The sequence below is a fragment of the Canis lupus genome, chromosome 27 (assembly GCF_048164855.1).
Source record: "Canis lupus baileyi chromosome 27, mCanLup2.hap1, whole genome shotgun sequence".
In the NCBI taxonomy this organism is placed as follows: Eukaryota; Metazoa; Chordata; class Mammalia; order Carnivora; family Canidae; genus Canis; species Canis lupus.
In genome coordinates, this window is record NC_132864.1 from 36,245,826 (window position 1) to 36,267,870 (window position 22,045).

At 49.9% G+C, this 22,045-nt stretch overlaps 1 protein-coding gene and 1 long non-coding RNA gene across 2 annotated transcripts in view; both read left to right on the forward strand.

Annotated features, from left to right (window-relative positions):
• The window catches only part of BCR (BCR activator of RhoGEF and GTPase), a 124,400-nt gene that overhangs the window by 26,325 nt on the left and 76,030 nt on the right, over nucleotides 1–22,045 (forward strand). The gene's annotated exons all lie outside the window — the stretch shown is intronic.
• On the forward strand, nucleotides 18,019–20,300 carry LOC140619652 (uncharacterized). Its single transcript, XR_012019512.1, has 3 exons — nucleotides 18,019–18,153; nucleotides 18,427–18,493; nucleotides 20,175–20,300. It is a non-coding gene; the product is annotated as an uncharacterized lncRNA (long non-coding RNA).

A 22,045-nucleotide genomic window follows, 5' to 3' on the forward strand; every position in this document is an offset into this window, starting at 1 on the left:
AGGAGCTCGGTTCTTTTTTTTTTTAAGACTTTATTTATTCATGAGAGAGAGAGAGAGAGAGAAAGAGAGAGGTAGAGACACAGGCAGAGGGAGAAGCAGGCCCCATGCAGGGAGCCCGATGTGGGACTCCATCCCAGGATTCCAGGATCATGCCCTGGGATGAAGGCAGGCGCCCAAACCGCTGAGCCACCCAGCCTGCCCAGGAGCTCCGTTCTTACTCCAGGAATGCAAGGGGCTTCTGGAGCTGCATGGTACTGTAGACTGGCATCCACGGGGTGTGCCCACCTGGGAGCCTCGCTCTGCATCTCCCAATGCATGCGATAACCTCCATGGACTGCCTACTCTCTGACAGACAGGGCGTTCATAAAATAGCACTTTGGTGTGTTTCCTCATTTGAAGAGGAAAACAGATGCACCTGCTCTCTGGCCAAGAGACATGGCAGGTGCAAACTGCACACCCAGTTCCGAGTATTATCTGGACCAAGGAATGAGTTATTTGGTCATAAATCAGGGTCTTGTCTGCAGAAGACTTGGCAGTGTGAGGAATGGCTGTCTATCTCCATTGCTGGAAGGGTGGGGCATTTCATTCACTTGGACACTCCCTCGGTGAGGAGCACCATTAGCTGATGTGCCGCTAAGAAGGAAGGCAACACTTCCAGTCATTGTAAGAGGCAGAGATGATTATATGATCCCACTTTGAAACTTCTGGAAAATGCGTGTCTGAGAATTGATGAAGGGATGGTTACGTTTCTTCATCTGTAAAATAGGAATCAGAGTAGTCATCTGCTCAGGGACTTGCCATGAAGATTCAGTGAAGTGATGCGTGTAAGAAAAACACTTAGCCCAGCTCCTGGCACGCCTCAAGTGCTTAATAACACTGGTTATTCTCATTTTATTGTTGTTATCGTTGTTGCTGTATGACAGATAGCAGGAGAGGATGTTGGCTGCTGCTTCAGCTGGTTGGAGGTTTGGGCTTTTTTTTTTTTTTTTTTTAAAGGGGGCCAAAGTGGAAGATGAGAAGCTATCTTTTTTTCCATTAGAGCTGGAAAAGCCCAGAGTGTGCATTTCCAAGCAGTGATTTTTCAAATGGTTTTGTTTTGTTTTAGGAACAGAGCCCTTCTTTTGAAATGACATTTTAGACCTTAGTACAGAGAACAGACAAGGAAAGATCTACAGTAGCCAAGCCTGGCCCAGCTGTCTCCCTGCCAGGCCCTGCCCCACCCCCTCCTTCACATGGCTCCCAGGACCCTAGTTTGGGGCTGATTCTTGCATTCTGTGTGTGCTCTCCTGGGGCCCACAGCTGGGCAATCTGTGGGGAGACTCTTCCTGGAGATCAGCGTCCTGGGTCTTCTCCAAGTGGCATTGGCTGGCCAGGGAGCCTGGTGCAACTTTCTTCTCAGGGTAGAGAAACAGAGCTGGTCCCTAGAATAACCTTTTTTTTTTTTTTCCAAAGATTTTATTTACTTAATTCATGAGAGACACAGAGAGAGAGAGACAAAGACACAGAGGGAGAAGCAGGCTCCCCATGGGGAGCCTGATATGGGACTCGATCCCCGGACCCGGGATTACGCCCTGAGCTGAAGGCAGATGCTCAACCACTGAGCCACCCAGGCATCCCAGACCTCTTTTTGGTGGTGATGTGGGGTGAGGTGAGGGGACTGGACAGCTACAAGCCTGTGTTTGTGAGTGTGTGCTGTCCTAACTTGCATTTGCACAGGGTTATAGGTGGGGCTTTCCGCCAGTTACAGAACTTTGCTTTTACTCTTTTTCTTTTCTAATCGTGATACAATTTTTTCAAGTGTGCAGTTCAGTGGCATTAAGCACAGTCATGTTGTTGTATCACCATCATCCATCTCCAGAACTTTTTTATCTTCCCAACTAAAACTGTCCCCATTAAACTCCCCGCTCTCCCCCTACCCAGCCCCTGGCAGCCATCATTGTCCTTTCTGTCTCTATGAACCTGAGGACTCCAGGGACCTCATATATGTGAAATCATGCAGTATTTGTCCTTTGGTGGCTGGCTTATTTCAGTGAGCATAATGGGAGGTTCATCCATATTGTAGCATGTGTCAGAATTTCCTTTCTTTTTAACACTGAATAATATTCTTTGTATGGCTAGGCCACATTTTGTTTACCTGTTCCATCTATGGACATTTAGTTTATTTCTATCATTTGGTTATTGTGAATGATGCTTCTGTGAGCTTGGGTATGCATGCTCTTACCTCCTGACCCTTTGCAAACGGGCTCCCCCTGCGTGAGCACCCAGAGCCCCACTTAGCCACCATTAGTGGGAAATGGGAAAAGTAACTGTTCTCTTACAGTGCCTGCCAGGAGCACACAGCCCTCTGCAATGTAGCAGGTTGTTGATAAAAAGGGCTGGAGTTCTTGGAAAGGGGCGTTCCTGGCTGCGAGTCCTACCTCCGTTTCCAGCCACCTTCTCTGCCAAGGGAATTTGAGTCAGCCGCTCCTGGGAAGTGGTGAGCCTCTGATGAGCTGAGGGGAGATGGAGGAGTGTTTCTGTATGATTTTAACTGCCCGTGGGCAAGTCAGTGATAGAACCAGAGTGGATGTGGGCCAGGGATCTGCTTGATTTGACATTTTGCTTCCTATGTGGAACAGAGTAGGCAGGTTGGGGCCTTCCTCCCTGGCATGGGACTTTGGTTCTGCACCCCAGTCGGCAGTTCAGGAATTAGGGTTGGAGCCTGCCTTCAGGAGACAGGAACGTGTAAGAGGGATATGGGATCAGTGAGTCAAGGAAGGAGTCAGATAGTGACTGAGACTCCAGGAATTCCAGCATTCCTGGAAACATGGATCATTCTAGAATAACCAGATTCAGGGTGTCTGAGTGGCTCAGTCATTTAAATGGCCAGTTCTTGATTTTTGACTCAGGTCATGATCTTAGGGTCCTAGGATCGAGCCCCCCACATTGGGCTCCATACTCAGCAGGGAGTCCGCTTGAGATTCCCTCTCTCCCCCTCCATCTGCCCCTGCTTGTGCTCACTCTTGCCTCCTCTTTCTCTCAAATAAATAAATCTTTAAAAAAAAATAGAATAGCCAGATTCCCATGGATTTTGCCATGTTCAGGAAGTCTGGCAGAGCTGGTAATTACAAAGTCTAACTGAGAAACGTCTTATATATAACCTTCTGTTTCCCTTGAGTATTTGAGAGGAAGCTGTGGGTGCATTTTATGGGTAGGTGTTCCAAGCTCTTTTCCTCTTTGGTTGATGCTGGGGGCCTTGATAAGTGTCAAGAGCCCCACTTTTTTTTTTTTTAAGATTTTATTTTTTAATTTATTTGAGGGAGAGAGAGAGCTTGTGTGGGAGCCAGCATGAGGAGAGGGAAGGGAAGAGGCAGAGGGAGAAGCAATCTCTCCACTAAGCAGGGAGCCCTGTGTGGGGCTCAGTCCCAGGACCCTGGGATCATGACTTGAGCTGAAGGCAGCTGTTTAACCCACTGAGCCACCCAGGCGCACCTCCCCCACTCCCCAACAGCCCCACTTTCGATCTGCATGGGCCTGGCTTCAGAACCCAGATGCCTTTGCGGAAATCAAAGCCTGAGATTATTCCTAGCCCCCTTTTCATCATGCTTCAAGGGCATCTTTCTCTTTGAATTTTAGTGTCTACATTGTTAGAAAGTCATTAACATGTTTATAAGCTCAGACTCAGTCATCCCACCCTAGGGTATTTTCCTAAGGAAATAGGATTTTTCCCCCCCTTTTCCCTTTTTAGTATTATTATACGAAACTATTCATTATGTTCACAACAGTGGAAAGCTGGAAACAAAATAAACGCCCTGTGATAGAAAAGGGGTTACAATAACTTGGTGGACTATTATGTCACCATCAAATGATAACGATGAAAATCATGAGGCAGCGTGGAACTTACTCATACTGAAAAAGTGACGCATAGCATTATATGTATCAGGGTTTGTATCTATTACCTCTTGCTGTGTAACAAACCATCAAGGAGATAAGGTTGTATGGGGTTTCTTCCTTTCAATTACGGCTACTACCATGTCTTGTAATAGGTTTAAAATGAAAATTCTCCACATGCTAGTTATTGGGTGCCTAGCCAGAGGATGATGGGGTTAGGGTGGGGTGGGGTGGGGATGATTATTATTAAGTCTCCCAGGCTTGCAAGTTTGGCCATCATGGGACCTCTGGAGCCTGGACATCAGGAAGATGTCTAGAGATAGTGACTGGCACTGTGGGACATGTTTCAGCTCTGTGGTGCTCTCTTCTTCTTGTCACCTGGACAGAGGGTGGATGGGTCGTGATGGCAGCACAAGTGGACCCATGCCATTGGAGGTGTTGGTTACCCATCTCCATAAGGCAGGCGTGGGCCTGGCCAGCACAAGATGACCATCCTCATATAGGAAGAGAGGACTTCCTGGGGACCCTCGTGTCTGAGACAGTGCTGTCTGGTTGATTTGAATTGGGGTCACAGGTGTATTTGTCTATCCCCTTGCATTCCTTTTTGTAGTTTATTGCTGTTCCCCTGAACCAGTGGTCCTTTGACAAGATTTTGTGAGTTTGAAAGTGCTTCAAAGTAAAAATTTAAATAAATAAATGCTCAGAGAAACCATGTTCTGCCTACGCATGGGATGGTGTGAGGCCTGGAGGAAGAACATTCCCATAGCCCCTGGGTCTCTGGGCTGTGTGGTGGGCACTGGGCTTGAGTCACAGCTGCCTGCCCAGCCATGAGCAGGGCCAACTGCTGTGGACAGGAGACACCTCGACGCCCACACGTCCTGCTGGAGGAGAGCTGTGGCCCAGGTTACTGAATCCTGTCTCATGAAAAAAAAAAATGAGTCTTGCCTGACTGTGACCAAAAGACCAGGGAAGGGGTTTGAACCTGCCCTGAGCAAATAAATGGGCCTCGCTCCAGGGGAAGCGTGGGCTGTGGAATAACCCTCCTCTAACGAGCGAAATTCCTTTCCTATTGCATGGGGACCTGCCTCCTCTCTGTGTTCTTACTCTCATTCTTCTATTCCTCCTGAACTCCCAAGCCTTGTTGGCTGGTCCCTCTGGTCCCCTCTGACTGGTCTTGAGGGCCCTGCCAGTGCCCTGGCTCCTCTCGTGGGTCAGAAGCAGCGGGAAGCCCTCAGAGTTGGGTGAGCATCCGTGTCTGCCCCTGCTGTTGATCAGCCTCAGAGCTTCTGTTCCCCTCATCTCCCTCACATCCTCCGAGGCCATGTAAGGATCCTGGGAGGTGGCCCAGGACAGGGCCTCGTGCCCAGCAAGCATGAATTGCTCAGAAACTGAGTTCCCCTCCCTGACCCCACTGGGTTTCAACTTTTTCTTTAACAGCTGCAGAATGCTGATTAGCCACAATTTGTGGGACTTTCAGTATCTAAGGCAGATGAAGCTGGTTGATGCTTCCTTCTCCCCTACATTGTCCCAGCTGTGGGTCTGAGAGCTGGTAAAATGCTGCCTCAGACCTTGGTCTCGGGGCTGACAGCAGGAGGGAGGGGTGTGGTCCTGGATGGGGCCCGGTGACTAGTGACAGCCTAGCAGCCTGGCCTGGGGCTGGCTTGAGCTTGGGCAGTAGCTGGAAACCAGCCTGACAGCGTGTCAGCCTTCACTCACCGCTCAGGCCACAAGTGACTGGACAGGCATGGAGGATTTTGGTTCCCTTGGTGAAGACCCTTCAGTCCCAGGCCAGGGCAGCAGGCCCATGGTCCAGGTCACACTACTGAGGGAGGAGAAGGGAGAAGAGGGGGAGGAGGCCCACCATAAAGGGCTAATTTTTCTGTCCTGGAATGAGCCAGCTCTGAGGGTGAGTGGCTGTCAGCAGCAAGGATGAATCGCCTATTTACTTGTTTCATTAAGAGGCTCCTTGCCCGTGGGAGAGGTCGCAGCCTTGCCCGCCTTTCGCGGGGAGGAAGTGGTGTTTACAGAGCAGCCAGCTGGTGCAGGGTGAGGAGGTGGCTAATCCCTCATTAGGGAGCCAAGAGGGTCTGTAGCGTGCCAGCCTGTTCCTGCCTTGCTACTACCCTAATGGCCGTGACAATAGATGGATGGACAGAAGGCCGGGCCAGCCAGGCAGTGAAAACAGGAAACCTAATCTTTTCAAAATAATCCAGGGGGAGGGGAGAAAGTGAAGAAGCGAAGAGCATAAACTGACAGATGGCCCCTGTGGGGGAGGCATCTTCCAGCGGCTGGGGCTTCTCAGAGCTGGAAATTGCAGTGAGTCAGCGAAAAGTTGAGGGTGCTCTAATCTTCCAGGTCTGTTCCTGACGTTAGATGGTGTTCTAGCAGGAAGCCTCCTACCCCAGCCTCTCCCACTGTGCCTCTAAAACCATCTCCTGTTGCCTTGACTATGACTCCCTCACCTTGATTGTGACCCTCCCCTGCCCTTGGGCATGGCCCCCAGCCCCCCTCCTCAGGTCAGCCAGTAGAGGCACCTGATGTGTCCTCACGAGGCCTGTGCTGCCCTTGGCCTGGGGTCTGAGGCCACACTTTCCAGGAAATTAGGCCCGCAGGACCACCCACACTGCTTTCCCACCCTTCTTGGGCTCTGAGCTGGTGGCATGAACCACTCCCTGCTCCCCACTAGTTCTGAATTCTTCCTCTCTTGTGCTTTCTGCAGGATGTTCTTCACCTGGAATGCCCCTCCATGTTATCTTCACCTGCCCAGATCCATGTGTCCCCCCAGGGCTCAGCTCCCGTGCCACTTTCTTCATGGGCTTCCTTTGCCCTACCCCATATCCTTCTGTCGCCCTTGACTTGTCTCCCTCTTCTGACCTCTCCAGGCGGTCCCTCATTCATGTCTCCTTCGTGTGCCGTCCAGGCTCACTTTGGTACCTGTGTGTGCACTGCCTTGCCTTCTGGAGCAGAGAGCTACCCTGTTATCACTGCCTCTCCCTGGAAGGACTCAGTCCCCTGGGCTGGCCACTGTGGCGCACCTGCATGTGCACGGGCGTGCATGTGTATATGTGCATGCTTGCCGCGCAGAAGGAGGGGTCTGCTCACCTGCCACTCACTCTTCGAGGCCGGGCACACTCTTGTGAGCTCAGGTCGCGTACAGCACACAGGGGCCCTCCTGTCCCCCACCCTTCTGGGTCCGTGAAACACTTCCATCCTTCAGTGGGAACCATGCGGTCCCTCCTTCCCTCTGTGCAAAAGGAAGGGGGTTACCTCGACCTCGAGGTTTTGTCTACGGTGAAGTGAGAGCCATGTGTTAGCTTCAGGTGGGCTGTGCTGGGGGAATAACACCCTTGGAGAAGTGGGGTACAGACAACTCTGAGTGGCGGGGGAGTGGCTTTGGTGTCTGTCAACCCTGACAGCTGCTCTACGTGGGGGATTTTGGCTCAGTGGCTCCAGCTGTCTTTGAGGCAGCATTGGCTTCCAGGCCTGAAGTGCTGAGAACCTGGGGATCTCTGAGCCTGAGGCCCCAAGGCCACCAGGGAGGCCTGTGGCATCCTGAGGAGTGCTTTCCTTCCCAGGCTGTTGGAAAGCTTGACTCAACCAAAGGAGTTGATGTGAGTGTGAGCACGGATGAGCGTGTGTGTGTGTGTGTGTGTGTGTGTGTGCATGTACCTCTGAGTGTGTGCACATGAATAAGCATGTATGTGTGCATGCATGCACCTGCACTGTACAGCCCCTGGGGGAGAGCTGGGCTGTCCCACGTTTTCTTAGTGTCTCTGGAGCCTTGTCTCTCAGATGACGCTGACTCACCACTCCTCGTATACCTCTGAGAAGATGAAATGAGAGCCTTGCAAAGTTCCCTATGTGGTAGTGTGTCCTGGACAGACCCTCGATCCACAAGTGGCTCCCTTCCCACTCCGCTCCAGACCATCAGCTTTCCTGACTTGCTGGGCCTCACTTGGCTCAAGGAGAGGCTAGGTGACCAGGATCTTCAAACCCCCAGACTCTAGCTGGCAAGGGGCCTAGCAAGTTCTCCATCCAGGGCACAGTGGAGCTGTGTCAGTAGCCTGGAGATTTCAGGTTGGTTTCTCGGCCCCAACTCTAGGTGTTTTCACCCAGCTGTCTACACAGAGGTGACCAGGGGCTCTGATCCCCTTCTTCCCTGCCACCAGGCACCGTGCTCACCCCCTCATTCCCTTTTCCCTAGTGAGCCCTGAACTAGGCCCTGCCTCTTCCTGCCTTTCCCGCGGGCAGAGGCCCCGGTGTCTGGGACCCACTGCCACTCAAGGGCAGTGACAGGAGCGCTCTCACCCTTATCTCGGCCGCCAGCCTGGAGGGCCGGTTTATCTCTCCTGTCCACACAGTCTAAAGGAAGCTGGTGCTGAAACAGCAAACTTGGCCTGACTCTACAACAGGAAGACGGGCGTGGGCGCAGGTCTCCCCGGCATCAGCCACGGCTGCCACACAGCAGTCATTCCTGCTGGTCCCCAGGGCTCTCTTTCCTGTGGCTACCTCAGAGGTGGTTTTTCAGACTGACATTTATGCTTTTGACTTGGTTGCATTTTCTCAGAGCACTTTGTGGACTGTGCAGTGGGACATTGGGGTGAGCTGCCTGTGGCACCGTGATCAAGGTGGATGTGGCTGCTGCCCCCTTCCTGGCAGCCTGAGCAGGGCACACGGTGGACATTTTTCTTCTAAGGCTCATTTCCCACCTCTGCATCTGGGAAGATCAGAGATCTATTCCTCACCCTGAGCTACATTGTGAACAAGTGGGAGAATGAGCCGCATCTGTCAGGAGAGGGCAGAGGCCAGGAGAGTCCACTTCCCACTTTCCCATCCACTGTCTGCCCAGAAGAGGAGAGACTCCCTCCCAGACCCGGACAGAGCAGCCTTTGATGAGCCCAGAGCTGCTCAGGGCTGGGGCCAGGCATTCTCACCGATTTCTCTGGTCCTCTTGGCCACAAGGCACAGGGGCAGCCTCAGACCTTGCAGGCAGTCTGGGGATCAGGGGCAGCTGGTTGGGCTGTCCCAGGAAGGGTGTGCCCAAGCAGGAGGTGGCCAAGCCTGCCTGGAGCTGTACTGAGACCAGCTCCCCTCTGAGACACGTGTGTCCTGCTTAATGAAAGAAACAGTTTGGTGTTGTGCTTTTTTTCTGTGCCTGGATTCCCCTCTTCCATTTAAATACAGAGGAGGACACCTGACCCTGACCCTGGGCCTGTCTGGACCAAAGACGTCATTAGAGCCCAGAGTAGCATGCATTGTGATTATTTTGGGACTTCCTCTCTATGCACCTCTGGGCTCACTTACTGTGGACCCCACCCTGGTTCTCAGACCCTGCCCATAGCAGGCTGGCCAGGTCAGGTGGAGGGTGTGGGCTCTGACAAAGCCAAGCCTGCCAGCCAGAGACCAAGGAGCAGAGCCCATGTTCCAGGCTCGTATACCTGAGGCTTGGAAGGCGTGGCCTGAGCTCCGTCCTGCCCAATCTCTGCTGGCAGCTGTTCAGGACATGGTTTTGGAGGAACTCCCTGTGGATCTGGACGACCCAGGGCTTGTTCCTCACTCTCTCCACTTGTTTGTATCCCACTGACGCCATTGTCTGTTTGCTGAATGTCCAGCAGCTTGGGGTATGGGTAGAATCACAGGCCTGAGAGTCTACCATAAGGAATTCCAGGTCTTCTCGTGTCTCCCTGTATCCTGACTTTTCCATCCATTGGCAGCACTTTTCCAAGACCCGTCCCCTTTTCTGGCCTTTGCTATCTGGAAGTTCATTTCACGTGGTTGACACTTCCTAGAGACCTTAAACATTCTTTAAGTCTTTTTGTTTTCTTCCCAGTGGTCTTATTTTCACGCTGTTTAATTTCTTAAGCCTGCCTCAGATCCTTGTGGAAATAGGTGGGTAGAAACCTGCACAAACAAACTCCCCACCCAGCCTGGCATGCTCCCTTGCCCACATCCTGCTTTCCTTCTCTGGGACCTGGAGGCCTGCTGAAGTGGGGGCCCCTCCTTGTTGGGAGCAGGGCAGGGTGTGGTGTCACCTCAGAAACCTTACAAACCTCCTCCTTGGGCTCCCAAATGATTCATTTCCTTCAAATGTCCTATGCTATTTTCTAGTAGAATCCCTGTTATGTGTGAATCAAGATCCTGGCTCATATTTTCTGCCATGACTGATGTGATCTTTCCCTTGAGAAATATTCTTCCTACAGGGCCCAGAGTCATTCTTTTATATTGGTACATTATTTATTGGTACTAAGTGTGTGTGTGTGTGTGTGTGTGTCTGTCTGTCTGTCTGTCTCATTGTCAGGTGCTGCCCATGAAGTGAGTTAGGGAAGACATGCTTTTGTTTCATGGCGTGTTGCCTGTGATAGTGGGTTCTTGGTAGCATTTAAATGCCTGGGCAAAGATGAGGAGAAAGTTCCTAATCTTCATAACAAATTTCTAGGGCTACAGTGATGGTAAGAAACAGCCAGGTTCTGAAACTGAGAAGAGAAAGGTGGTTGAGGCCTCTCCCTGTCATTTAGGCCAGGAATAACTCAACCTGGCCCACCACTTGCTTTTATGAATAAAGTTTTATCGGAATAGGGTACACTTATTTGTCCATGCATGATGTATGGCTGCTTTCACGATGTAGTGGCAAAGTTGAGTAGTAGTGATAGATACCACATGGCTTGCAAAGCTGAGAATATTTACTAGCTGGCTGTTTGCAGGAAAAGTTTGCTGACTCCTGGTTTAGGATAGAACACAGAAGTAGAAGACCCCAGAATAGCATTCCTACATAAGAGAGTCTTTTTCTCTCCAGTCTTTTCTTTTTAATTAGATTTAATATGGATTATGCAAATCTCCTCATTACCACCTGAAGGGGGCCACAAGGAGCAGGGTCCTGGAATTTAGGTTTGTGGAGCACAAAAATCTCAAAACAGCCCTGCCACGTAACTCCCATTATCCCCTTGCTGGCAGAGGTTCTAGGGGCATGTCTCTTGCATGCTATTATTCAATCCAGAAGCAGGGAAGAAGCCATCAGGCACATGCCATTCTGTGGTCAGCCTTCAGAGAGACAACAGGGAATTAGCATCTGAGCTGCCCTGTGGGACAGAAGGAAGAACATCTTGACTGTAAGCATGGTTAAACACAGGATAAGCTGTCAGGGGAGTGTGAGAAATTCCCATCTGAGGAAAGCTTTGGAAAGGATAAACCATTTTGAAGTATATTTTCAGTGCCTGGGTTTTCAGCTTGCTTGGTGACAGGGCATTGGCCTCGATGGAAGACAACCTTTTGACCTTTCCCATTTAGCAGTTCACCACCACCCACGTACCTCACCTGCCTCTTAGCAAACCCTTTGCTGGTCAGATCCCAACAACACCAAGCCCCTTCAGAAAGACTTCCAAGGCCCTGAGTTACTGGAGATTGGGTTTCTGGAATGGTTCTTGCGCCAAAAAAATCTTCTCGAAGGCTGGACCACCTCTTGAGGTCTTTGTGTCTACCTGCTAAGTCTCTTATCTGTCTCAGGTTACCATTAGCCTCAAGACTCCTTTTCCCACAACTTTTGTCAGCCTTGTCACACAAAAGGTTGGGGGCATGGGGAAGGGGGGGGGGTCATGATGGGTGGTTCCCAGCAGGTTCCATCAAGAGCAAATCAGACTGAGAAGTTGTAGGAAGTTTCCAGGAGAGAGTGAATGAATGGATCTGGGCCCCCTCTCCCTCTAGGGCAGAGGCCATTTACTGTCCTGGTGGACTAAAGAACATCCACTTGCGTTTGTCTGAGACACCTTCTGGAGGCAGACTTGGAGCTCTAACAGAGGCCAGAGGGAAGGTAATAGAGTGGAGGTAAGGCAGAGTTGGCTTTGGCGATAGCAGACTTCACATGTCTCCTGGCACCACAACCAGGAGCCCTTCCCTTGAATTGTGTGTGAAGGTTTTAGTGGGTCCTCTGGCCACATACTTTGCAAAGGAATTTACTCTTGGCATGAATTCAAATCAGAAAGAGCCTCCTTGAGAAACTAGAAAATGGCTCAATAAGCATTAATTGTATTTGTCTTCTGCCTTAATTGCACAAGAAACTACCAGAAGCTGGGACACCTGGGTGGCTTGGGGCGTGATCTGCCTTTGGCTTGGGGCGTGATCCCAGGGTCCCGGGATCAAGTCCCACATCGGGCTCCCTGCCTGGAGCCTGCTTCTCCCTCTGCCTGTGTTTCTGCTTCTCTTTCTGCATCTCTCATGAATAAATAAATAAAATCTAATAAAAAAAAGGTTTGGTAGTGAAACTGTCTGGACCCAAGGGTTTTTTGTTTTTGTAGTTTTTAAAAAAGATTTTATTTATTCATTTGAAAGAGAGAGAAAGAACAAGCAGGGGGAGTGGCAGAAGGAGAGGGAGAAGCAGGCTCCCTGCTGATCACAAAGCCCGATGCGGTGCTCCATCCTGGGACCCCAGGATCGTGGCCTGAGCCTAAAGCAGAGTTAACCGACTGAGCTACCCAGGCACCCATTTTTGTAGTTTTTCAGCAGCTAATGTGATGACATGAGACTCCAAGTTATCTATTCCCTTTAATTTATTTTATTTTTTTCAAGTTACCTATTTCTTTTTTTTTAAAAAAAAGATTTGTTTATTTGAGAGAGAGAGAGAGAGTGTGTGTGTGTGTGTGTGTATGTGTATTTGTGTGCAGGTAGTGGCAAGGGGAGAGAAAGAGAATCTCAAGCAGATGCCCCACTGACCTCGATCTCATGGCCCTCAGATCATGACCTGACCCAAAATCAAGAGTTGGTTGTTTAACCAACTGAGCCACCCAGGTGCTCAAGTACCTACTTCTTGAGTGAGTTCTGTTAATTTCTGTCTTTCAGGGAATTGCCCCATTTTATCTAAGTTGTCAAATTTATGTGCATAAAATTTTTATAAGATTTCCTTTGGATGCCTGTGGAATCCATAGTGATATTTCCTCTTTCATTCCTGACTTTACTAATTTGTGTCTTTATTTTTTATTTTATTTTATTTTTTGGTCAGTCTGGCTAGAGGTTTATTGATTTTTATTGATCCCACCCTACCATGAGAATTGACTTTTGTTTTCAATTATTTTTCTGGGTTTTTGTTTGTTTGTTTGTTTGTTTTTAATTTTATTGTTTTCTGCCTTTGGCTTTATCTCCTTTCTACAGGTTTAATTTTGCTTTTTTAGTCTTTAAAGATGGAAACTTAAGTTATTGACTTGAGACCTTTCTTTTATAATATAAGCATTTGATACCATAAATTTACTCTTGGGCATTACTTTAGCTATATCCTACATATTTTGATATATTGTATTTTTATCTTACTTCCCTTTAAACCATTTACCAGTTTTTCTTGAGATTCCCTCTTTGACCTGTGGATCATTTAGTAGTGTCTTGTTTAATTTCCAAATATTTGGAATCTTTTGAGATGTCATTTTGTTACTGATTTTTAAATTTTTTTTTTAATTTTTATTTATTTATGATAGTCACACAGAGAGAGAGAGAGAGAGGCAGAGACACAGGCAGAGGGAGAAGCAGGCTCCATGCACCGAGAGCCCGATGTGGGATTCGATCCCGGGTCTCCAGGATCGCGCCCTGGGCCAAAGGCAGGCGCCAAACCGCTGCGCCACCCAGGGATCCCTGTTACTGATTTTTAATTTTTAATTCCATTATGGTCAAAGCCACATACATTAGTTACCTTTTGCTGCCATAATAAATTTACATAAACTTAATGGCTTAAAAACAATGCAATTGGGGATCCCTGGGTGGCTCAGCAGTTTCGTACCTGCCTTTGGCCCAGGGTGTGATCCTGGAGTCCCGGGATCAAGTCCCGAGTCGGGCTCCTGGCATGGAACCTGCTTCTCCCTCTCCTCTGCCTGTGTCTCTGCCTCTCTCTCTCTCTATGTCTATCATAAATAAAAATAAGTTTAAAAAAAAAACGCAATTTATTTTACACTTTACATTTGTGAGGTCACAAATTCAAAATGGGTCCTACAGACTAATTAAGCCTTAGTTTTGTTTCATCTTGGATGGTTTTTATTTTGCCTAGATTCCTGAAAGATATTTCCACTGGATATAGCATTCTGGGTTGGCAGGGTTTTTTTGTTTTTTGTTTTTTTTTTTATTTTAGGGACTTTATTTATTTATTCTTGATAGACACAGAGAGAGGCAGAGACACACACAGACAGAGGGAGAAGCAGGCTCCATGCAAGGAGCCCGACGTAGGACTCGATCTCAGGACTCCAGGATCATGCCTGGGCCAAAGGCAGGCGCTAAACTGTTGATCCACCCAGGGATCCCCAGCAGGGTTTTTTTTTTAAATCCATTTTCTTTTTCTTTTTCTTTTTTTAATTTGAGAGAGTGAGAGAGAGAGAGAGCGAGAGAGCACATAAGCAGGGGAAGGGGCAAAAGGAGAAGCAGACTTCCGAGCCTGAGCCATGGCAGACGTCACCTAGGCACCCCTGATGGTTCTTTCTATGTAGTACCTTATTATTATTGTTATTTTACCCTTCTCTGACCTCTATAGTGGCAGTTAAGACATCTACAGTCATTTGGCTCTTCGTTTACCTATATATAATATGTTGTTTTTTTTCTGGCTTCTCTCAAGATATTTTTATCTTTGGCTTTTAGCACTTTATGGTATATCTGGTAGTGGTTTTTGTTGTTTATCCTGTTTGGGATTCACTGTATTTCTTGGATTTGTACATCTATGACCTTCACCTAATTTGGGAATTAGTCAGCTATGATTTTTTCAAATATTTTCCCTGCTCCAGTCTCTTTTTTTTATGGGACTCCTGTGACACAGACGTTAGATGTTGTCCCACAGATCCTTGAGGTTCTGCTCCAATTTTTTTTCTCTTATTTTCTTTCTGTTGTTTAGATGGATAATTTCTATTGATCTGTGTTGAAGTTCACTGACTCTGCTGTCATCTTCATTCTTTATTCATGAGAGACACAGAGAGAGAAAGAAGCAGAGACACAGGCAGGGGGAGAAGCAGGCTCCATGCAGGGAGCCTGATGTGGGACTGGATCCTGGGTCTCCAGGATTACGCCCTGGGCCGAAGGTGGCGCTAAACTGCTGAGCCACCTGGACTGCCCTGTCATCTTCATTCTGTGAATTCCTCTCCCAGAAATTTTTTATAGAGGTTATGTTTTTATTCTAAGATTTCTATTTGGTTGTTTTTTTTAAGATTTATTTATTCATGAGAGAGACACACAGAGAGAGAGAGAGAGAGACAGGCAGAGTGAGAAGCCTCCATGCAGCAAGCCTGATGTGGGGCTCGATCCCGGGTCTCCAGGATCATGCCCTGGGCTGAAGGTGGCACTAAACCGCTGAGCCACCCAGGCTGCCCTGGTTATTTTTTTAAAAATATATATATTTTATTTACTTATTTATGTGACAGAGAGAGAAAGAGCACAAACAGGGGAAGTGACAGGCAGAGGGAGAGGGAAAAGCAGATTCCCTGCTGGGCAGGGGGTGGATGTTTGTTGGTTGCCTTTTCCTTGAACAGCTTAGGTTTCCAGGTTCTTTGTTGCGTAATTTTGGATTGTATCCCGGACATTTTGAATGGTACGTTATGAGACTCTGGATTGTTTAAATATTCTGGAGATGTTGATGGAATTATTTAAACAGTCAGTCAACCCAGTTAGATTCAGACCGCACATCTTAGCTCACTCTCTGTGGCCTCTGGTTCCACCGCCCACCCTGCTGTGCACCAGAGGTCAGTCTGCAAGCCAGGCAGTAGTATCAGTGCTCACTCATGTAGTTCAAGTCCCAAACCTGTACTGTGCTGAACACAGGTGGTTTCATGCATAGGCAGCTTGGGGCAGGGGAGCTGAGGGCTTCACACACAGACTTAAAGGATCCTTTCTCCAGCTCCTTCCTCTCCCTGATCTGTCCTCCACTCTCTACTTCTGTCCTGACTAGAAGGCTGGGCTCCAACCTCCCCTTGCTGTCACCGTAAGGTCCACTGCTACTGTACCAGTGACAGTAGGGACTCTGCTTCTTTGATGGCACTCTCCTAGTATAGAGTGGAGAGGGCACAGGACTCCACCCCACAGGGCCACTGGGAAGTGGAAGGGGTGCATGCTCACCTTGCTGGTGTTCACCTGGAGCACATTAGATAAAGTTAAAAGTTTAATTCACTGGATCCCTCCTTTTGGGTTCTTTGTGTAGAGAAAGCAGGCTTTTCTGTTGTTTTGGGTTGTTTTTTTTTTCTTTCTGTCTGTGCCTGTTGGCACTTTTGGGCTGCTCCACTGCCCAAACTGGGATAGATGGGACGCAAAATCTCCCAGCTCTTCTCTGTGATACTACAGTGGTTTGTCCAAACCTTTACAATCCACAACACTGAGAGCAAACCCTAACACAGACTATGAGTTTTGCGTGATGATGACATATCAGTGTAGGTTCATCAGTTGTGACAGATGCACCCCTCTGGTGCCAAATGTTAATAATGGGTGGAGGAGGGCATGTGGGAAATCTGTAGCTTCCTTTCAGTTTCGCTATGAACCATTAAAATTGCTCTAAAAGAAATAAAGTTTAAAATAAACGGAAAACCCGAGAAGGCCCTTCTGGGGCATCCTTCAAGTCCTGAGATGCTACCCAGTGCTTCTGCTCCCCGCCTTTCAGAGTCCCATGATAGCTATTTCATATGTTTTGTCCAGAATTTGTAGTTGTGGTGAGTGGAAAAACATGGAGTGCACTTGCTCGTCTTGCCTGAAACTGGAAGTTCAAGCTTCTGCCTTTGAATTTCCTTTTTTCTGTGTATGGTGGTGTTCCCTGGGATTGGCCCCCTATCCTTAGACATCATCTCAAGGGGTGCAACCAGTGCTGGTCACCTCTGCCTTGCGCAGTAACTTTCCTACGGCTCCTCTCTAAACCCCCAAGCCTGAACCCGTGGACATTCACACTGCACATTCAGTCCCAGACCTCCTAGCATTATTTCCCATCAGTCCTAGCAGCTTCTGATTTGCAATGGTCCAGAACCACCTCTTTGCTTCTTGTTGGGTTACTCAGCAGTATCATACCCTGGTTTGCTCAGTCCCTGCTCTGCTTGAGGCTCTTCTGCTGATTTCTGTGGCCCCACACAGAGTACGTAGAGCCATCTGCCCACATTTCTAGGAAGAGTAAGGCTTCCAGCTATGAATGCATGGAGATCTTTGGCAAGATCCGGAATTCCTGGCCAAAGGATCCCAGAAATTGCCTCCGCACTCCCGCCTGTCCTGCATGCCAAGGCCTGCCTTCCCACCAGCCTGCTCCCCAGCCCCACATCCAGCTGTCATTCCCTAGTACACCCACCCTGTGCAGTTGTCATGGACACATAGCATTCCTTCATGGAATGTACTCCATCATAGTGTGGGGTTCCAGCTTCTCTGTGGTGGGGGCCACAGGTGGAGTGGAGAGTACAGCATCCAGAACCATCTGATGGGACAGATGGTGTCAGGAGAGCTATTGTTTTCCCATTTGTTAAATGGGAATGACCCTAGGAACTTACAGGGCTGTGTTGGGATTAGCGGTAAGGGCCAGAACAGACTGGCATGCTGTAGATGCTCAGGAATGGGGAAGGAGGGGCCTTGTTTCTAAGATGGTTTCCCTGTGCCGCTTCCACATGGTGACCAACTGCACGTGCTGGGTAGGGCAGTGGTGTTGAGGGGGGTGCCATAGGCTCAGGCTGCCTTGTGTGGAGGCTACGCCAGCTGTGTTCTCCCCACCCCCTTCCCGCCGCGGGAGTGGAATCCAGCAGGAATGCATGTTGCGTTCTTTCCTGGCTACTTGGGCCACCTGTGCCATCTGGCCAGGCTCATGGAGTGCATAGGCTTGGGAGTTATGTCCCCACCCATGCCCGCTCCCACATTTACGCCCCATTTTCAGAGGGAGAATCTGACCCCTGGCTAGAGCTGCAGGTAGGGGAAGAAAGTCCCAGACAAGTTAGGGAGTCTTCAAGGGTCTTCCTGTCCTCTTTTGTGGCCCTTCCTACTTCCCCTGTCGCCCTGTCATGCCTGTCTGCTCCTCCGGGCACCCTTGGCCTGTCTGAAGGCTGCTTATCCTTTAGATGCTAAACCACCTCATCCCAGGAGGTGCTGTCAGCTTAGTAACTCTGACCTTAGTTCTATTCCTAATTTTATGTTGGTTTTTCGGCTCCCCAGCAGCTGAAAGCCTCAAGACCCAGCACTCAGACGAGGACAGGGCCTGCTGATTTCAAAGCCTCAGGCCCTGCTTGTGTGATAGAACCCAGGACTCCCGGTGCCTTTGGCCAGGTACCATCCTGGAAGCTGCACTGTACCAAGCCCAGTGCTTGGCACCTTCTCCTCAAGGTTTGCAGGCCAGCTGAATCCTCTTTGTATAGATGAGAAACCTGGGTCCTGGAGGGATGAAGTAATTTGCCAAGGTCACCCAGGTGGGCAGTGCTGTAGGACTGAGTTGGAGCCAAGATCAGTGCTGCTTTGCACATGGCTTCTACCTTAAGTCAGCGGCTCAGGTGCCACTAGCCAGGGGTTGGGGGGCAGCCGCTGTCACCTGGAGAGGCAGGAGCCTGGGCGCAGACAGGGCTTAACCAGGATTGAGATCCCAGCTCTGTGTTTCTGTAGCTGGTCAGCAGTGAGCCCACCTGATGCACCTGTGGGCACTTGTTCTCTGTCCTACCACAGCCTTGAGGTGAGATGGCCAATGAGAATGATTGTAAGTGCTGCTATGTCACCAGATGGAGGGAGGGCTTATTAACAAGGACCAACCTGTGGGATCTAGCCAAGGAGCCGCTGTGCTATGGCAGTTTGGCAAAGACCGGCAGGAGCTGCCAACCTGAGAAGCTGGGTCAGGGTCCCTTTGGTGGATGCACATGCCTGTTGCATGTGCACACACCTGTACATACATGCTACGTGCACACACTTACACGCCCCCACACACACATATGCAGATGTAAACATACAGAGACACAGAGGAGGAAAATGTTGAAGGGCAGAAATCAGTTCACATGATATTAGCCTGGACTTGCGTCCAGAGCTTTGGAGAGAAGAATCTTTCCAGACTTTTGGGATCTGGTGGAAAATCTCCCCTCTGGGGCTCCTCTGCTCGTGCTTTTGTCCCCCGGGACCCCTTGAGGTCTGTAGACAGAGTCTGAACCGGAGCACAGAATCTGCCTCCAGAGGGCCCATGTGCCTGCCTGCAGCAGCATCTACACGCTGTTCCCACTGGCCCTTCTCCTGGCAGAGGCAGCCTGCAGCAGTTCTCTGCCCTGTGGCGACAGGCTGTTCTTGTTTGGAAACAGGAGATACCATCATTGCTTCTCTCCACCCTGTTCCCAAAACATGAGGCTCGAGTTCAGTGATGCATATGAAGTGCTGGCTCTGTGTATGCATGTAGTGGACACCTGGGCCCTGAGCACTCTGGTCCCCTCTGTCGGCCTCTTCCCTCCTGGTCTTCAGAAGGGCACAGTGGCCCCGCCTGCCACAGGAGGTGTGCCAGCCAGGGCCCCATGGAAAATCAGTCGTTAGGTCATGGACACGTGGGGTCAGTGGGCAGACATTGGAGGCTTTCCCGGTTGCCAGTGACCCAAAAAATCACTTTCGGTTTTTGTGACTCAGAAATGAGCTCAACCCACACACCCTTTAGATGTTCTGAAACTCAAGCCCGAGTCCTCCGGATGGCTCTTGGCTATGGGATTGTCTGAGTGAGCATTTTTATAGAGACCCATGCACACCTGGACTCGAGATAGTGAATGGAAATTTTACTATATATCTTACCAGCTTAAAAGGGAGGTGGTCCTCCTTTATTTCATGTTTCCTGGCACCCTACATGTTGGTGATTATGTGTATGGGAGGTTGTCTGTTTATTTTGATCTGGGCCCTGGAAGGCAGGGGAGCCATGAGGTAAAATCAGTGAGGCAGGGGATGGTGCCTTAACATATGGTCCCTGGGTGGTCAGGGCCTTAGGAGTCCGGCCATCCTAAGGAGCTTATGAGTAGTTGAGGAGGGACTAGATGTGGGCTATAAAGTAGGTGAGAGGTCAGGTAGGCTCTTAGTTCCCCTAAGGGGGGTGGAGGGGTGGCTGTGAGGTTAAGTCATATTTGTGGAAGGGTTTGTTGGAGCAGCAGGCCGTGAAGAAGGTAGAATTCAGAGGCCCATGGAGGCCTCTGGATGGAAAGAGTGTGAGCTGAGGCCCAGAATGGAGCATTTGTCGGGGGAGGGGGCCTCATGGCTCAGGGGGCAGGTTGGCAAAGCTCAGCAGTGGCCTTCCTGGCTCTGTAACATGTTGCACCTGAGACTCCCCTCAGCCACAGTAAGAATGGAAACCAGAGTGGGCTTGAGGACAGAGCCTCAGTTCCCGTTTTACTTCTCAGGTCGTCATCTTGCTCTGAGTTCCCTAAAAGCAACTCTGCCACCAGCCTGCCTTCTGCTTTAGATTATTGGATATAAACTGTATTTCCCTGATTAAAGGAAACCTCCGCACAGGGTATAGAGGGTGTAAATGTCCAGACTCACATCTTCTAAGGCATTCCAAGGGGGGCTGCCGAAAGGAAGGAGTGTGTTATGTCACTGGTGAGTTGTAGGTCTTTCTAGAAACTTGGAATATGACATGTGCGCGTGTGTGTGTCAGATTGTGTCACTTTGTTCCCCAGCTCTGAGGCCTTCCATGTGCCACCATTCTGGGCACTGCTGTCCAAGGTCTTACAGCTAGAGAAAAGGGGTCTCTCCAGATAGATTCTGTGGGTTCCTGCTGTCTGGTGGGTTCTGAGCCCCCCATGGCTGTCTCCTCCCCTAGTAGCCTCTACCTTGCAATAACAGGGCACATCCTGGCTGAGTAGCACAGGGAGCTAGGGGATGTTTGTCTGCACTGCTGCTGTGTGTTGACTCGATAGCCACTTTGGAAGGCTGGGAGAAAGCTTGTGGCTCTGAGGTGGTCAGGGTCCTGCTGTCCAAACAGCCTTCTGGAAGCCCAGCCTTCGATTGCCCCTGGCTCTTTTCAGTGGCATTCCCCACCCTCCAGCATAGAGCAGAGCATGCCTCAGGCTAGATTCAGGCAAGATCAGGGAAATACACCTGCATAGCTGAGACTGGTTTTAAAAAAATGGAAAACCCCTCCTACTGGGAAGATTCATGTGGGCACAGCAAAGAGCCCTGGGCATAAGCTGTCAGAGTTCCTTTCACAAGGGCTAAGAGGGGACACGCACCTATTAGGTGCCTGCTGTATGCCAGCTGCTGCTGTGAACCTGTGATCCGACTGGGTCTCCACTGGTCACCTCTACTGGGGGGATGGCAGGACACCTACCTTAGGTGGTGGGCTAGAGTCAAGGTCGTGAAGAATGAGGGATCGGCCTCATTCTCCTCATGTCTGTCTGGGAAATCTGAACTCAAATTCTGTGCCCTCAACAGTACTGGAGTGAGGTGCCAGCCTGATAGCGTGATTGCTGGGCAGGGTGACCCAGTTGAACCAAGCTGTCATTCTACCATGTGTGGTATTTCTGGGAGAAGCGCCAGGCTCAGAGCTGGTGTCGGATTCCTCTGGGAGCCTTTCCAGAGGCCTTGTTTCCCTTGGGATCCCACGATTCCTGAGGGAAGGGCCTCTTCCTAAAACGTCTACACCGATGAGCCCAGGGCCTTCTGTGGTGCGGTGGTCCACTCTGCCCCGTCTGTGGGTTGAGTCTCTCTTTGGAGGACTAGCTTTTCCTAAAAAGTACTTTCAGAACTGAGCATATTGCAGACCCTCATCAAGACCTGCTGGGTCTGTAGGCTGGGCTGGCCAGTGACAGAGGTAGAGGCCTGAGTGGGCATCTGGCAGCTCTGCCCCTGGGGGTGCTTTGGGTGTGTGAATCCTGTCTCCTCCTACACGTGGTACTGGTGCCAGGGAAAGCAAGAGGGGAGCTGTGCCTGGTTCCCAAGCCAGACTGATTGGGGAGGGAGCATGGAGCCTGGACCAGGCTGTTGTACTGCGATGACAACTGGGATTATCACCAAAGGTGGTAATTCCCACATGACAGTTTCAAGTTTCAGGTCAAGAGCTGACGCTAGTCCTCTGTCTCCTCTTTCATCTGGACAGAGATCCTTGCTGGCTTGTTTTCTGGCTCGTTCCTCAGCTGTTCTCAAGACCTTGTACTCCACAGAGACCCTGTTCCCTGCAGATTCTGAGCCCCAGGGGAATGGGGGATGCTCTGTTCCACTGATCCGGGCTGCAGAAGAGAACTGGGGGAGCCCCAAAAGAGACCTGTGGGAA